This window comes from Mus musculus, chromosome 5 (genome assembly GCF_000001635.26).
Source record: "Mus musculus strain C57BL/6J chromosome 5, GRCm38.p6 C57BL/6J".
Taxonomy (NCBI): Eukaryota; Metazoa; Chordata; class Mammalia; order Rodentia; family Muridae; genus Mus; species Mus musculus.
The window spans coordinates 9806565-9825730 of record NC_000071.6 but is presented as its reverse complement, the minus strand read 5'-3'; positions in this window follow the sequence as shown (position 1 = coordinate 9825730).

The following is a 19166-nucleotide window of genomic DNA, read 5'->3' as shown; positions in this document are numbered from 1 at the left end:
AGAGATTTTCCTTCCTCTACCTCCCAAGTGCTGGGATTAAGGGTTTGTGCCACTAAACCTGGCAACCATGATACATATTAATCATATCTCACAGCACACTCTCCTCCTAGTCTTAACTCTGATAAACTGCTACTAATGGAGTTTGGAATCAAAGTCACTTATATTTCCAAAGACCTTCTCCAAGTGGTAATATTAATAACACTGCCTCTCTGTAATTAAATATCGCTTAGGGAAAATATTTTTTATTTTTTTATTAGGTATTTTCCTCATTTACATTTCCAATGCTATCCCAAAAGTCCCCCATACCCACCCCCACAATCCCTTACCCACCCACTCCCCCTTTATGGCCCTGGCGTTCCCCTGTACTGGGACATATAAAGTTTGCAAGTCCAATGGGCCTCTCTTTGCAGTGATGGCCGACTAGGCCATCTTTTGATACAAATATTTTTTTTTATTTTAATGCTGCAGATTTATTGGAACATTCTCTAACTGTTTCAATGCATACTAGTTATGCATATAATTTTTTTTCTTTTTATAATTTAATTTTTTTAATTATTCACTTTGTATCTCATTGTATACCTCCCAGTCACCCCTCCCACAATACTTCTACCATCCTCGTTCCCTTCTACTCTGAGTGGATGGGGTCCCCCTAGCTATCTCCACTCCTTGGCACTTCAAGTTTCTTCGAGGCTAGGAACTTCTTATCCCAATGAGGTTAGACAAGGCAGTCCAGCTAGATGAACATATCCCACATACAGGCAACAGCTTTGGGGACAGCCCAAATCCAGTTGTTCAGGACCCCAATGAAGACCAAGCTGCACATCTGCTACATAGGGAAGGCCTAGGTCCAGCCTGTGTGTGTTCTTTGATTGTTGGTTCAGACTCTGAGAGCTCCAAAGGTCCAGGTTAGTTAACTCTGTTGGTCTTTCTTTTGGACTTTAATCCATCTTTCTTTTTAAAATACATTGACAAAGCAACTTAAGGGGGAAAAAGTTTATTTGACTCACAGATCCAAGTTGCAGTTCATCATTGCTAGGAAACCAAGTAGACTTGAACTTGAAGCAGCCAAATTTATAACAACCATGATCAACAGTGAAGAGGAGTGAATTACTGCACAGGAGTTTTTGCTTAGCTTGCTTTGCCTACATTTACACAGTTTCTAATGCCCTGCCTAGAGACTAATACTGTCTACAGTGGGCAGGTCTTCTACCTCAAATAAGGCAATAAACTTAATGTCACATATACATATCCAGATGCAAATTTACTCTAGATAATACTTCATTAATAGTCCCTTCACTGAGGACTCTAGATTGACTCAAGTTAACAGCATTAAGCATTAAAATAATCTTCTTTTTTATTGTGTAAATGTTATTAAATAATGTTAATATCCAGTTTCTAAACTATGAAAAAATCTGAACTATGAGAGAGAAATATCTCTTATAAGACTTCCTTGGCTCTCGTGAAAGCAGGTAAATACATAAATAGCTGCTCAGATTGGTGTCTAAGTGAGGAGATAAATATTGGACAATCTTATTCAGTTTCCTACCCTCCATAATAGATTTAGAAGATAGACAACATTCTATAGATTTCTAGAAAAATAATTTAAAATAAAAAAGATTGTGCTGGTTAGTTTGAATTGTCATTTGACCCAACAAAGAATCACTACGAAAGAGAATCTGAGTTGAATAAATATGTAAATTAGGTTGGTTTTTAGTCATGTCTGTGGAAGAATGTCTTAATTGTTAATTGATATAGGAAGACCAAGTCCAACACAAGAAACACCATTTCCTGTGCTGGGCCCTGACATATCTAAGTGAAAAGATCAAGCAAACAAGTATAGATTTATTCTCTCTGAGCTAACTATGATTGTGACATAACTAATGCTTGATTTTCAGAAAATGATGGTCTATTGTTGGAGTTTGTCAAAAGACCCTCACTCACAAAGACCATAGAGATCACCATTGCTACAAACCACAAAAGGATTTTTTTTTTTTTTGATACAACATGTTGGGGACCGCCCTCTCAGCTTGCAGGGCAGAGGAGAGACCCAGAACAAAGAAATAACACACTCTTTATACCTTTGTAAGGGGCAAGCTGAAATGGGCAACAGGGTAGCTGGCTTATTTTCATTGGTGTAGCAAGTAACCTTTTCAGGCATTGCTTGGTTTGCATAGTGACTACCTCTACTCACTGTGCTTGCCCTCACGGTGGGTTATTGTGATTTGGTCAGCAAAGCAATAATACATTTTGAACTTATGGGTCAGCTATTAATGTCACAGCTATTAACATCACAGCTATCAACAAAGCCAGGGCAGTTTGTGGCTTTTTTTCAGAATTCAGTGTGGGTTGGGGGTAAGAGAATTCTTCTGAGAACTGTTATTTTTGTTATGGCTATTCCTCTAAGAATGGCCAATATTATTTTGGCAGCTGCAGGCTTAATCATTTTGACCACTAAAACTATGTTTTTACATTTGTTTAGTCAGCCAGCCTTCTTATCTGGCTCTGCACTTGGCCTGCTAGTACAGTTTGGAAAGTCCTTTTTGAAGGCAGAAGGTACTGGGTGGTCTTGAATTCATTTTGGATATTACGCTATCAGCTGGAATTATACACCACATAAACTCTTTTTTCCCCTGTGTAGCTTTTGGTCTGCATGTTTTGCCATGGCAATAAAGATGAAACTAGAACAAGAATTATTATCATAAATCAGAAGCCAGTAGCACATTCTAATACATTTGCATGCCTTAGAATAAAAAATAGCACAGAAAGTGATTTAGAAGGGTATGTGTCTGAAAGGACACACCTAAGTTCACTTCTAGACAAGTCACAACCAATCAAACTGAAAAGATGTAGAAGGCGGTCCCAACAGACACATTTAGATTACAGCTCCGGCACCTAAAGATCAGAGACTATCGGAAAGAAAAACCATTGTAAAGATGTAAGAGAAAAGGGATTAAAAGGAGTAAGGTGCTTTCTGAAAGATTGTATTTCCTACTACTGTCAGATGCTATACCCATAAGGTCTCATGAACATGACTTCCCAAGAAAATATGAACAAGAACAACAATAGACATATTAACATGGGTAGTAGAGATGGAAGAGGAATCTCTGGAGGTTTCCATGATACACAAAGATGTAAAGACAACTAAAAAATATTGAGAGTAGGAGAAATACTTTTCTTCTAGGTGGGGCAAAATAAACCTTAAACCAAAACTATTTTTTATTGGGGATTTATTTCATTTATATTTCCAATGCTATCCCAAAAGTCCCCCACACGCTCCCCCACCCACTCCCACTTCTTGGCCCTGGCGTTCCCCTGTACTGAGGCATATAAAGTTTGCACGACCAATGGGCCTCTCTTTCCACTGATGGCCGACTAGGCCATCTTCTGATTCATATGCAGCTAGAGACATGAGCTCCGTGGGGCATTGGTTAGTTCATATTGTTATTCCACCTTGTACTGGCTAGTTTTGTGTCAACTTGACACAGCTGGAGTTATCACAGAGAAAGGAGCTTCAGTTGAGGAAATGCCTCCATGAGATCCAACTCTTAAGGCATTTTCTCAATTAGTGATCAAGGGGGAAAGGCCCCTTGTGGGTGGGACCATCTCTGGGTTGGTAGTCTTGGGTTCTATAAGAGAGCAGGCTGAGCAAGCCAGGTGAGGCAAGCCAGTAAAGAACATCCTTCCATGGCCTCTGCATCAGCTCCTGCTTCCTGACCTGCTTGAGTTCCAGTCCTGACTTCCTTTGGTGATGAACAGCAGCATGGAAGTGTAAGCCGAATAAACCCTTTCCTCCCCAACTTGCTTCTTGGTCATGATGTTTGTGCAGGAATAGAAACCCTGACTAAGACACACCTATAGGATTGCAGATCCCTTCAGCTCCTTGGGTGCTTTCTCTAGCTCCTCCATTGAGGGCCCTGTGATCCATCCAATAGCTGACTGTGAGCATCCACTTCTATGTTTGCCAGGCCCCAGCATAGTCTCAAAGAGACAGCCATATCTGGGTCCTTTTAGCAAAATCTTACTAGTGTATGCAATGGTGTCAGCGTTTGGAAGCTGATTATGGGATGGATCCCCGGATATGGCAGTCTCTAGATGGTCAATCCTTTCATCTCAGCTCCAAACTTTGTCTCTATAACTCCTTCCATGGGTGTTTTGTTCCCAATTCTAAGAAGGGGCAAAGTGTCCACACTTTGGTCTTTGTTCTTCTTTAGTTTCATGTGTTTAGCAAATTGTATCTTATATCTTGGGTATTCTACATTTCTGGGCTAATATCCACTTATTAGTGAGTACATATTGTGCGAGTACTTTTGTGATTGGGTTACCTCACTCAGGATGATGCCCTCCAGGTCCATCCATTTGCCTAGGAATTTCACAAATTCATTCTTTTTAATAGCTGAGTAGTACTCTATTGTGTAAATGTACCACATTTTCTGTATCCATTCCTCTGTTGAGGGGCATCTGTGTTCTTTCCAGGTTCTGGCTATTATAAATAAGGCTGCTATGAACATAGTGGAGCATTTGTCCTTCTTACAGGTTGGAACATCTTCTGGATATATGCCCAGGAGAGGTATTGCAGGATCCTTGGGTAGTACTATATCCAATTTTCTGAGGAACTGCTAGAATGATTTACAGAGTGGTTGTACAAGCGTGCAATCCCACCAAAAATGGAGGAGTGTTCCTCTTTCTCCACATCCTCGCCAGCATCTGCTGTCACCTGAATTTTTGATCTTAGCCATTCTGACTGGTGTGAGGTGGAATCTCAGGGTTGTTTTGATTTGCATTTCCCTGATGATTAAGGATGTTGAACATTTTTTCATGTGCTTCTCAGCCATTCGGTATTCCTCAGGTGAGAATTCTTTGTTTAGCTCTGAGCCCCATTTTTTAATGGGGTTATTTGATTTTCCGGAGTCCATCTTCTTGAGTTCTTTTTTTTTTTCTTTCCATTTTTTATTGGGTATTTAGCTCATTTACATTTCCAATGCTATACCAAAAGTCCCCCATACCCACCCACCCCCACTCCCCTACCCGCCCACTCCCCCTTTTTGGCCCTGGCGTTCCCCTGTTCTGGGGCATATAAAGTTTGGGTGTCCAATGGGCCTCTCTTTCCGGTGATGGCCGACTAGGCCATCCTTTGATACATATGCAGCTAGAGTCAAGAGCTCCGGGGTACTGGTTAGTTCATAATGTTGATCCACCTATAGGGTTGCAGATCCCTTTAGCTCCTTGGGTACTTTCTCTAGCTCCTCCATTGGGAGCCCTGTGATCCATCCATTAGCTGACTGTGGGCATCCACTTCTGTGTTTGCTAGGCCCCGGCATAGTCTCACAAGAGACAGCTACATCTGGGTCCTTTCAATACAATCTTGCTAGTGTATGCAATGGTGTCAGCGTTTGGATGCTGATTATGGGGTGGATCCCTGGATATGGCAGTCTCTACATGGTCCATCCCTTCATCTCAGCTCCAAACTTTGTCTCTGTAACTCCTTCCAAGGGTGTTTTGTTCCCACTTCTAAGGAGGGGTATAGTGTCCACACTTCAGTCTTCATTTTTCTTGAGTTTCATGTGTTGAGGAAATTGTATCTTATATCTTGGGTATCCTAGGTTTTGGGCTAATATCCACTTATCAGTGAGTACATATTTTGTGAGTTCCTTTGTGAATGTGTTACCTCACTCAGGTGCCCTCCAGGTCCATCCATTTGGCTAGGAATTTCATAAATTCATTCTTTTTAATAGCTGAGTAGTACTCCATTGTGTAGATGTACCACATTTTCTGTATCCATTCCTCTGTTGAGGGGCATCTGGGTTCTTTCCAGCTTCTGGCTATTATAAATAAGGCTGCTATGAACATAGTGGAGCATGTGTCCTTCTTACCAGTTGGGGCATCTTCTGGATATATGCCCAGGAGAGGTATGGCTGGATCCTCCGGTAGTACTATGTCCAATTTTCTGAGGAACCGCCAGACTGATTTCCAGAGTGGTTGTACAAGCCTGCAATCCCACCAACAATGGAGGAGTGTTCCTCTTTCTCCACATCCTTGCCAGCATCTGCTGTCACCTGAATTTTTGATCTTAGCCATTCTGACTGGTGTGAGGTGGAATCTCAGGGTTGTTTTGATTTGCATTTCCCTGATGATTAAGGATGTTGAACATTTTTTCAGGTGCTTCTCTGCCATTCGGTATTCCTCAGGTGAGAATTCTTTGTTCAGTTCTGAGCCCCATTTTTTAATGTGGTTATTTAATTTTCTGAAGTCCACCTTCTTGAGTTCTTTATATATGTTGGATATTAGTCCCCTATCTGATTTAGGATAGGTAAAGATCCTTTCCCAATCTGTTGGTGGTCTCTTTGTCTTATTGACGGTGTCTTTTGCCTTGCAGAAACTTTGGAGTTTCATTAGGTCCCATTTGTCAATTCTTGATCTTACAGCACAAGCCATTGCTGTTCTGTTCAGGAATTTTTCCCCTGTGCCCATATCTTCAAGGCTTTTCCCCACTTTCTCCTCTATAAGTTTCAGTGTCTCTGGTTTTATGTGAAGTTCTTTGATCCATTTAGATTTGACCTTAGTACAAGGAGATAAGTATGGATCGATTCGCATTCTTCTACATGATAACAACCAGTTGTGCAAGCACCAATTGTTGAAAATGCTGTCTTTCTTCCACTGGATGGTTTTAGCTCCCTTGTCGAAGATCAAGTGACCATAGGTGTGTGGGTTCATTTCTGGGTCTTCAATTCTATTCCATTGGTCTACTTGTCTGTCTCTATACCAGTACCATGCAGTTTTTACCACAATTGCTCTGTAGTAAAGCTTTAGGTCAGGCATGGTGATTCCACCAGAGGTTCTTTTATCCTTGAGAAGAGTTTTTGCTATCCTAGGTTTTTTGTTATTCCAGATGAATTTGCAAATTGCTCCTTCTAATTCGTTGAAGAATTGAGTTGGAATTTTGATGGGGATTGCATTGAATCTGTAGATTGCTTTTGGCAAGATAGCCATTTTTACAATGTTGATCCTGCCAATCCATGAGCATGGGAGATCTTTCCATCTTCTGAGATCTTCTTTAATTTCTTTCTTCAGAGACTTGAAGTTTTTATCATACAGATCTTTCACTTCCTTAGTTAAAGTCACTCCGAGATATTTAATATTATTTGTGACTATTGAGAAGGGTGTTGTTTCCCTAATTTCTTTCTCAGCCTGTTTATTCTTTGTGTAGAGAAAGGCCATTGACTTGTTTGAGTTAATTTTATATCCAGCTACTTCACCGAAGCTGTTTATCAGGTTTAGGAGTTCTCTGGTGGAATTTTTAGGGTCACTTATATATACTATCATATCATCTGCAAAACGTGATATTTTGACTTCCTCCTTTCCAATTTGTATCCCCTTGATCCCCTTTTGTTGTCGAATTGCTCTGGCTAATACTTAAAGTACTATGTTGAAAAGGTAGGGAGAAAGTGGGCAGCCTTGTCTAGTCCCTGATTTTAGTGGGATTGCTTCCAGCTTCTCTCCATTTACTTTGATGTTGGCTCCTGGTTTGCTGTAGATTGCTTTTATCATGTTTAGGTATGGGCATTGAATTCCTGATCTTTCCAGAACTTTTATCATGAATGGGTGTTGGATCTTGTCAAATGCTTTTTCTGCATCTAACGAGATGATCATGTGGTTTTTGTCTTTGAGTTTGTTTATATAGTGGATTACATTGATGGATTTCTGTATATTAAACCATCCCTGCATCCCTGGAATAAAACCTACTTGGTCAGGATGGATGATTGCTTTAATGTGTTCTTGGATTCGGTTAGCGAGAATTTTATTGAGGATTTTTGCATCGATATTCATAAGAGAAATTGGTCTGAAGTTCTCTATCTTTGTTGGATCTTTCTGTGGTTTAGGTATCAGAGTAATAGTGGCTTCATAAAATGAGTTGGGTAGAGTACTTTCTACTTCTATCTTGTGAAAAAGTTTGTGCAGAACTGGAATTAGATCTTCTTTGAAGGTCTGATAGAACTCTGCACTAAACCCGTCTGGTCCTGGGCTTTTTTTGGCTGGGAGACTATTTATAACTGCTTCTATTTCTTTAGGGGATATGGGACTGTTTAGAAGGTCAACTTGATCCTGATTCAACTTTGGTACCTGGTATCTGTCCAGAAATTTGTCCATTTCGTCCAGGTTTTCCAGTTTTGTTGAGTATAGCCTTTTGTAGAAGGATCTGATGGTGTTTTGGATTTCTTCAGGATCTGTTGTTATGTCTCCCTTTTCAGTTCTGATTTTGTTAATTAGGATTTTGTCTCTGTGCCCTCTAGTGAGTCTAGCTAAGGGTTTATCTATCTTGTTGATTTTCTCAAAGAACCAACTCCTCGTTTGGTTAATTCTTTGAATAGTTCTTCTTGTTTCCACTTGGTTGATTTCACCCCTGAGTTTGATTATTTCCTGCTGTCTACTCCTCTTGGGTGAATTTGCTTCCTTTTTTTCTAGAGCTTTTAGATGTGTTGTCAAGCTGCTAGTATGTGCTCTCTCCCGTTTCTTCATGGAGGCACTCAGAGCTATGAGTTTCCCTCTTAGAAATACTTTCATTGTGTCCCAAAGGTTTTGGTACGTTGTGGCTTCATTTTCATTAAACTCTAAAAAGTCTTTAATTTCTTTCTTTATTCCTTCCTTGACCAAGGTATCATTGAGAAGAGTGTTGTTCAGTTTCCACGTGAGTGTTGGCTTTCTGTTATTTTTTTTGTTATTGAAGATCAGCCTTAGTGCATGGTGATCTGATAGGATACATGGGACAATTTCAATATTTTTGAATCTGTTGAGGCCTGTTTTGTGATCTATTATGTGGTCAATTTTGGAGAAGGTACCATGAGGTGCTGAGAAGAAGGTATATCCTTTTGTTTTAGGATAAAATGTTCTGTAGATATCTGTCAGATCCATTTGTTTCATCACTTCTGTTAGTTTCAGTGTGTCCCTGTTTAGTTTCTGTTTCCATGATCTGTCCATTGGTGAAAGTGGTGTGTTGAAGTCTCCCACTATTATTGTGTGAGGTGCAATGTGTGCTTTGAGCTTTACTAAAGTTTCTTTAATGAATGTGGCTGCCCTTGTATTTGGAGCATAGATATTCAGAATTGAGAGTTCCTCTTGGAGGATTTTAACTTTGATGAGAACGAAGTGCCCCTCCTTGTCTTTTTTGATGACTTTGGGTTGGAAGTCAATCTTATCAGATATTAGGATGGCTACTCCAGCTTGTTTCTTCATACCATTTGCTTGGAAAATTGTTTTCCAGCCTTTTATTCTGAGGTAGTGTCTATCTTTTACTCTGAGATGTGTCTCCTGTAAACAGTAAAATGTTGTGTCTTGTTTGTGTAGCCAGTTTGTTAGTCTATGTCTTTTTATTGGGGAGTTGAGACCATTGATGTTAAGAGATATTAAGGAAAAGTAATTGTTGCTTCCTGTTATTTTTGTTATTAAAGTTGGCATTCTGTTCTTGTGGCTGTCTTCTTTTAGGTTTGTTGAGGGATTACCTTCTTGTTTTTTCTAGGGCATTGTTCCCATTCTTCTATTGGTTTTTTTCTGTTATTAACCTTTGAAGGGCTGGATTCGTGGAGAGATAATGTGTGAATTTGGTTTTGTTGTGGAATACTTTGGTTTCTCCATCTATGGTAATTGAGAGTTTGGCTGGGTATAGTAGCCTGGGCTGGAATTTGTGTTCTCTTAGTGTCTGTATAACATCTGTCCAGGCTCTTCTGGCTTTCATAGTCTCTGGTGAAAAATCTGGTGTAATTCTGATAGGCTTGCCTTTGTATGTTACTTGACCTTTTTCCCTTACTGCTTTTAGTATTCTATCTTTATTTAGTGCATTTGTTGTTCTGATTATTATGTGTCGGGAGGAATTTCTTTTCTGGTCCAGTCTATTTGGAGTTCTGTAGGCTTCTTGTATGTTCATAGGTATCTCTTTCTTTATATTTGGGAAGTTTTCTTCAATAATTTTGTTGAAGATGTTTGCTGGTCCTTTGAGTTGAAAATCTTCATTCTCATCCACTCCTATTATGTGTAGGTTTGGTCTTCTCATTGTGTCCTGGATTTCCTGGATATTCTGAGTTAGGATCTTTTTGCATTTTCCATTTTCTTTGATTGTTGTGCCGATGTTCTCTATGGAATCTTCTGCACCTGAGATTCTCTCTTCCATCTCTTGTATTCTGTTGCTGATGCTCAAATCTATGGTTCCAGATTTCTTTCCTAGGGTTTCTATCTCCAGTGTTGCCTCACTTTGAGTTTTCTTTATTGTTTCTACTTCCCTTTTTAGGTCTAGTATGGTTTTGTTCATTTCCATCACCTGTTTGTATGTTTTTTCCTCTTTTTCTGTAAGGACTTCTACATGTTTGATTTTGTTTTCCTGTTTTTCTTTAAGGACTTGTAACTCTTTAGCAGTGTTCTCCTGTATTTCTTTAAGTGATTTATTAAAGTCCTTCTTGATGTCCTCTACCATCATCATGAGATATGCTTTTAAATCTAGGTCTAGGTTTTTGGGTGTGTTGGGGTGCCCTGGACTGGGCGAAGTGGGAGTGCTGGGTTCTGATGATGGTGAGTGGTCTTGGTTCCTGTTAGTAGGATTCCTACGTTTACCTTTCACCATCTGGTAATCTCTGGAGTTAGTAGTTATAGTTGACTCTGTTTAGAGATTGTTCTTCTGGTGATTCTGTTACCGTCTCTCAGCAGACCTGGGAGACAGATTTTCTCCTCTGAGTTTCAGTGCTCAGAGCACTCTCTGCTGGCAAGCTCTCTTACAGGGAAGGTGCACAGATATCTTGTTTTTGGACCTCCTCCTGGTCGAAGAAGAAGGCCCAAAACAGGGCCTATCTCAGAAGCTGTGTTGCTTTGGCAGTTCCCAGAAGCTGTCAGCTTCTGTGGTGCAGACTCTCACCTGTGCATACTAAATTCCTAAGTTCCAGGGAGTCCTGGAACCAAGATGGCGACCGCTGCTCCTGAGGCTGAGGCCGCCTCCCAAGCCAGGCGTACACCTGTCCTCTGGTCCGGATGGTGGCCGGCTGTCTGCGGCCTGCCAAGGGTGCTGCCTCAGCGGCTCTGTGCTTCTGCCCGTCCCAGAAGCTGTCCGGTTCTCTGGCGCACCCTCTAACCTGTTCAGACTAATTTCCTAAGTTCTGCTGAGTCCCGGAACCAACTTGAGTTCTTTATATATAAAGATATAAAGACATTAGATACTAGATACTAGATATTAGTCCCCTATCTGATTTAGGATAGGTAAAGATCCTTTCCCAATCTGTTGGTGGCCTCTTTGTCTTATTGACGGTGTCTTTTGCCTTGCAAAAGCTTTGCAATTTTATGAGATCCCATTTGTCGATTCTCAATCTTACAGTACAAGCCATTGCTGTTCTATTCAGAAATTAAGAACCTCTGGTAGAATCACCAGGACTGACCTAAAGCTGTACTACAGAGCAATTGTGATAAAAACTGCATGATACTGGTATAGCGACAGACAAGTAGACCAATGGAATAGAATTGACGACCCAAAAATGAACCCAAGCACCTATCGTCACTTGATCGTTGACAAGGGAGCAAAAACCATCCAGTGGAAAAAAGGCAGCATTTTCAATAAATGGTGCTGGCACAACTGGCAGTTATCATGTAGAAGATTGTGAATTGATCCATTCCTATCTCCTTGTACTAAGGTCAAATCTAAGTGGATTAAGGAACTCCACATAAAACCAGAGATACTGAAACTTATAGAGGAGAAAGTAGAGAAAACCCTCGAAGATATGGGTAAAGGGGAACAATTCCTGAATAAAACCAAAACTATTAAGAAGGGATTAAGAGGGGTATAATCCCAACATGGATCAGGGAGGAGTTCCTATCTCTAATTAAAGAGATATTAACAGTTATGGCTCCCAGCGGAGGAAGAGTCAGTTTTTATTTAGAAATGTTGTCACTCAAACATGCCCAGTGGATACCCCATTATTGATGTACATACATATGAGCAGCACTAATTGGATTCAGTGGGATAAAATAAACAGAAAATTATCCAGTCTGTGGAAAACTTAGTGGAGGATTCTAGGTATAGTGGGGGACTAGGAATGGATATGATCAAGAAACATTGTATACAAATGTGAAGTTTTCAAAGAGTAAATACAAACAATTTTAATAAACCTCAAACAATGGTTTCTTTTTAGACCATCGAGTCTCAAGAAATGTTAAAATATCTAAATAAACTATGAACAGTAATATGATGCACAAATGATGTTCAATAAAGAAGTCAATATTTTTAAAAAGAAGCAACCAAGCTTGGAAGTAAGATGATCAATAATTCTAATAGAAATGTAATTACCTACAGAAGAGACAAAACCCAGCAGAAGAAACAGTTTGGGGCTTGAAGACAAAGCACATAGTCTAGAATATTCAGATATTCTTTAAGAAGCACAATCTTTACACTTATATTTTAGGAAATATGACAGAGGAATGGGCAAAAAGTGTAAGAACAAAGGACAAAGATGTCAGGTGTAACATCATGTCTCCTAGATATGACAGGGAAGCTACACTCACGAAATCTCAACAATATAATTGCTGAAATAAAACCCAAACAATGACAACACCAGTTGCTTTACCCAAATGGGTAGGGGAATCTCTTGGGGCCTCAGCTAAAGATGAAGATCTTCAGGTAGTTAACGACTACAAAAAGAAGAAGATATGGTTTTCTCCAGGGACTAACCCCTAAGTAATTACTAATTATTTAATGCCAAATAGTTGATACTTAAAACATATTTATGTAAGCAACACTAAATTAAATCAATGGGTTGTATTTATATAAGTATTCATATGTATCTGTCTGTGCAGCAATAATAATTAAAGGATGTAGGACCATTAATTTAAGAGATAGCAGAATAGGGAAGCATAGGAAGAATTGAAAGAAGGAAAATAAGGGGTGATTTATGTAATTATATTTTAAGTAAATAAAATATTTTAAAAATAAATAGAATTATATTAATAGAATATGTAGTTAGAAGACAAACATCCTATTGCTTCAGTATATAACTGAATATAACTAATATTCTCTTAACAATTTTACTAGGAAATATTAGCAATCATCCAAATTTTTTAGAAAGGTTTTGTCCTCTTTTTATTCTAGTTCTTTTGAACTCCAAATAGACATAACGTATTGTCCCACTAAGAAAATCTTCACTGGTGCCTTATTATAGTTAAAATACCAAGAATATATAACAGAAAAACATAGAAAGCTGTAAGAGAGAAATATCAGCTTACTTCTAAACCCAAACCCATTAGAACAACAGTAAGATTTATTAACCAAAGCTCTAAAAGCAAGAAAAGCATGAAATAAGTTATTTCAGGTCTTGTCAGAAATGTCTGCCAACTTAGAGTGCTATTTCCAGCAAAGTTATCTTTCAGAACCAAAGCAAATATATATACATTCCAAGAAAAACAAGATAAACACACAAATATCTTAAAATTTCAGATTCTCCTTAAGTGAACATAATACAAAGAAGATGATGTCCTTGCTAGATTTTACTATCAACTTGACCCACTTAGACTCACTTGCAAATAGTGAGCCTCAATGAAGAACTGAGTGATGATACTGGACTCTGGCCATGTCTGTAAGAGTCTGACTAGATTAATGGTTAATTTTGAATGGTCCAGTCTATTGTGGATGGTAGCATCCCTAGCAGAGGGCATGGACTGCCTTAGAAAGTTAAATGAGTATCAGTAAGTCAGTAAGTAGTTATGAAGATTTCATGGCTTCCTCTTGAGTTCCCCCTATAACTTACCTCAGTGATGGACTGTGACATAGGAGTGTAAGCCAAATATTTTTTTTTCTCTTCGGGGTTTCTAAGTCAGACTATATTATCATAGCAATAGAAATCTATGACAAGAGGGAGTCGATAAAAAGAAGATAATTACAACTACAAAAGTAAAGGAGGAATAGATGCTGCAAGAATAGAAAAGTTAAATGAGAGCTAAGAATGCAATAACCATTAAAGACAACAAAATGGCAAGCATTCATTAATATTTCTAATCATAACCCTGAATGTAAATTTCTCAAGTAAAAAACACACAATGGCTAATTAGATTAAAGACAAGATGCAGATAATTGCTGAGTGTAAGAAACACACCTGGATAGCTACACACAAGAAGCTGATGAATGATGATCTAATCAAATGGAATCCAGAAACCAGCAAGAGTAGCTCTACTTAAAACTTACGAGTAAATGGTGATATAAAATTAGAAAAGGCAAGAGAGCCAGTGTGTGCTGATGAAGTGAATAACACATCAAGAAGATAATACGAGCTGGGCAGTGGTGGAACATGTCTTTAATCCCAGCACTTGGAAGGCAGAGGCAGGTGGATTTCTGAGTTCGAGGTCAGCCTGGTCTACAGAGTGAGTTCCAGGACAGCCAGGGCTACATAGAAAAATCCTGTCTTTAAAAAACCCAAGGAAGAAAAAGAAGAAGGAGGAGGAGGAGGAAGAGGAGGAGGAGGAGGAAGAGGAGTTGGAGGAGGAGGAAAGAGAAGGGAGGAGGAGGAAGGAGAAGGAGAAAAGGAGGAGAAGGAGAAGAAGAAGAAGAAGAAGAAGAAGAAGAAGAAGAAGAAGAAGAAGAAGAAGAAGAAGAAGGAGGAGGAGGAGGAGGAGGAGGAGGAGGAGGAGGAGGAGGAGGAGGAGGAGGAGGAGGAGGAGGAGGAGGAGGAGGAAGAGAAGGAGGAGGAGGAGGAGCAGGAGCAGGAGGAGCAGGAGGAGGAGGAGGAGCAGGAGGAGGAGGAGGAGCAGGAGGAGGAGGAGGAGCAGGAGGAGGAGGAGGAGCAGGAGGAGGAGGAGCAGGAGGAGGAGGAGGAGCAGGAGGAGGAGCAGGAGGAGGAGGAGAAGATACTAGTCTACTACGTAAAACAAACATTCCATGAAATAGAGGAGAATATGGACCATACTACAAAAGTCAGGTGATCTACATAGCTCCTCTTGCCATAGATGTGTCATACACTCACAAGATAAAAATCAACAAAAGAACTTTGTTTCACTACACCATAGGTTGAATATACATAAACAGAATGTCCTATCCACAAACCAGAATATGCATGTGTCACGAAGTAAGTCTCAGAAAATACAACTGAAAACAAATAATTTGAATCATTTAAGGTCACAAAGAACCAAAATAGAAACAAATCATATGATACACCAGAAATTATAAAATTATAGATAATAAACAATATACTTTGGTTTTCTTTTTTTTTTATTCATGCCTTTTGAGGTTTTGAGGCAGAGTTTCTCTCTGTGGTCTTGGCTCTACTGGAACTCGCTCTGTAGACCAACATAACCTCCAATTCACAGATTTACCTGCCTCTCCCTCTCTACTGCTGGGGTTAAAGTCATGTGATACCACTTTCAGGCTAACAGTATACTTCATAATGGTTAATCAACCACTTAAAATCAAGAACTACATTTTAAAACATGAAAATGAATGAAGCAAGTATATCAGAACCTAACACATCAAATTCAATTTTTATAATAGAATTTACACCTAAGATAGCCAACTTAACAAATTTAAGGGATCCGAAGTAAATAACCTATGATACATTTTGAAGTCTATGAAGAGCAAGAACAAACCAAGCCAAAAGTCATTGAAAGATAAAATATAATAAAAATTAGAGATGAAATTATTGCAATAGAATCTAAAAGAATATGACAAACAAAAACATAATCCTTTGAAAATATTTATAAGAATGACAGACACTTAGACAGATCAACCAAAAGAAACAGAAAGAAGATCCATAAGAATATACTTGCAGCTATAAAGGCAGACATCACAAATTCTTAAACTTTATGGATATATTTTATAGAAGAGCAGGAGACAAGATCAGCATGTAAAATCCATGACATGTCTATGTACTAATAACAATCATATACAGAAAATATCAGTAATATGCACCATTCATAATAACTAAAATACCTAGGAATAAACCTAAACAAAATCCTGGTGTGATGGCACACACCTAAAGTTTTGTTGCTTACAAGCTGGCAACAGGAGAATCAGGAGATCAGTGGGCAAGCAAGGTGACTCAGTGTTTAGGTAAAGGTTTTTGCTGCTGAACCTGAGATCTAAGTTCAATTATATCAAGACTCATATTACAACTCCTGCAAGATGTCATCTGACCTACACATGTGTGCTATTTCTTATTAGTACCTACACCACACGTGTCCCCCACACACATATGCCACACACATGTTCCCTACATCCTCCCATATCTCCCTTACATGTTCCATGTGCCATCCCCACATATATGTGCACAATAAAGTATTTTTATATAGTGTAGTTTTATAAAATTATTTCAATAAATGGTTCTGAATCATATTATATATAGGTATAGTCACAGATGTGTGTGATCCTGCCATACAAAGCTGAGAAAGGGGTTTTCAATAATTCAAAAACAACCTAAAATAAGTAAGAAAATTAAAACTATAACAATAAATAAGCCTTTATGCATAATCTATATTTTTAATTTTTAAATATAATATACATTGCAAATTAAAAGAAATTACAGAGAATTTAAATCTAAAAACACCATTTTTTTATTAATGACATAAAAAAATTTAAAAGAGATGACTCAGACTATATTAACATTTAAATATGCCTGGAGAATTTGTGAAAGACAAGGAGATGGCAAAGATAGATTGGAAGTAAATCCAGTGGGTAAAAACAATGCAAAGTAATATATACAAATATGATAGACAGCATGTAATTACACAATGAGCATGGTATTATTAATTAGAAAAATGAAAATTAAATAGAAATAAGTAGTACTATTACTACTATTTACTATACAGCAAAAAATTGCTCAAATTTTAAAAAGTGATGGAAAGTTTCTGACAAGGATGTGGATTTATCATTATCTATAGTGCATTCCCAACTTGGAAATAAAATTTTGTAAATTTTATCATATTTTGCCATAAAACTAAAAATAACTCTTTAATCACTTACATATTTTCCAAGAGAAATAAGAACTTCATACACACACATACTACACATACACAGTACATACATGTACATACTACACACACATGCACACAGCAAACACAAACATACATGCACACACATACACTGCACACATACTGCACGCAATATGTAAACACACACTACAAACACACATACACACAATTTTACTTAAACATTTATACTGACTGTATTTATAATCACCATAACCTGGAAACAACCCAAAATTCTTTCAAATAGAAAGCTGTAAACAAACCATAATAGCATAATGGAGTATTGTTATGTTATGCTGGAAAATGAACTCTGGGTGAGGAGTACTAGTAAGTTCTTCAGCAGATAAAAGCAGTTGATGCAATGCCTGACAATCTGAGTTCAATCCCTAGTACCCACATAAAGGAAAATGGAGAGAACAGACTACACAGAACTGTGCTCTGACCTCCATGCATGCAGTCATGGGGCACATGTCCTTGTCTTACAGCATATACTCAATAATAATAATCATGGTGATGGTAACAAAATATTAAAACATAACATTTTCATTAATTTTTTGAGAATTTATTCAGGCATACAATACATTTTGATCATATCACCATCACTTTTATCCCTAACACTTCCCTAATCAACTACCTGCCCTCCTATTTCCTTAAAACATCATTTTCCCCAGTATTTTTTAATAACACACTGAGTTCAATTTTCAGTACACATATACATATAGGTTGGGGCCATCCACTGGGCTATGATTGACCTACCAGAAGCCACACCCTTTAAGAAAACTGAGTTCCAAATGAACTCAAACAAGTCAATGGCCTTTCTCTATACAAAGAATAAACAGGCTGAGAAAGAAATTAGGGAAACAACACCCTTCTCAATAGTCACAAATAATATAAAATATCTTGGCGTGACTCTAACTAAGGAAGTGAAAGATCTGTATGATAAAAACTTCAAATCTCTGAAGAAAGAAATTAAAGAAGATCTCAGAAGATGGAAAGATCTTCCATGCTCATGGATTGGCAGGATCAACATTGTAAAAATGGCTATCTTGCCAAAAGCAATATACAGATTCAATGCAATCCCCATCAAAATTCCAACTCAATTCTTCAACGAATTAGAAGGAGCAATTTGCAAATTCATCTGGAATAACAAAAAACCTAGGATAGCAAAAACTCTTCTCAAGGATAAAGGAACCTCTGGTGGAATCACCATGCCTGACCTAAAGCTTTACTACAGAGCAATTGTGATAAAAACTGCATGGTACTGGTATAGAGACAGACAAGTAGACCAATGGAATAGAATTGAAGACCCAGAAATGAACCCACACACCTATGGTCGCTTGATCTTCGACAAGGGAGCTAAAACCATCCAGTGGAAGAAAGACAGCATTTGTGCATTGGTGCTGGCACAACTGGTTGTTATCCTGTAGAAGAATGCGAATTGATCCATACTTATCTCCTTGTACTAAGGTCAAATCTAAGTGGATCAAGGAACTTCACGTAAAACCAGAGACACTGAAACTTATAGAGGAGAAAGTGGGGAAAAGCCGTGAAGATATGGGCACAGGGGAAAAATTCCTGAACAGAACAGCAATGGCTTGTGCTGTAAGATCGAGAATTGACAAATGGGACCTAATGAAACTCCAAAGTTTCTGCAAGGCAAAAGACATCGTCAATAAGACAAAAAGACCACCAACAGATTGGGAAAGGATCTTTACCTATCCTAAATCAGATAGGGGACTAATATCCAACATATATAAAGAACTCAAGAAGGTGGACTTCAGAAAATCGAACAACCCCATTAAAAAATGGGGCTCAGAACTGAACAAAGAATTCTCATCTGAGGAATACCGAATGGCAGAGAAGCACCTGAAAAAATGTTCAACATCCTTAATCATCAGGGAAATGCAAATCAAAACAACCCTGAGATTCCACCTCACACCAGTCAGAATGGCTAAGATCAAAAATTCAGGTGACAGCAGATGCTGGCGTGGATGTGGAGAAAGAGGAACACTCCTCCATTGTTGGTGGGATTGCAGGCTTGTACAACCACTCTGGAAATCACTCTGGCGGTTCCTCAGAAAATTGGACATAGTACTACCGGAGGATCCAGCAATACCTCTCCTGGGCATATATCCAGAAGATGCCCCAACTGGTAAGAAGGACACATGCTCCACTATGTTCATAGCAGCCTTATT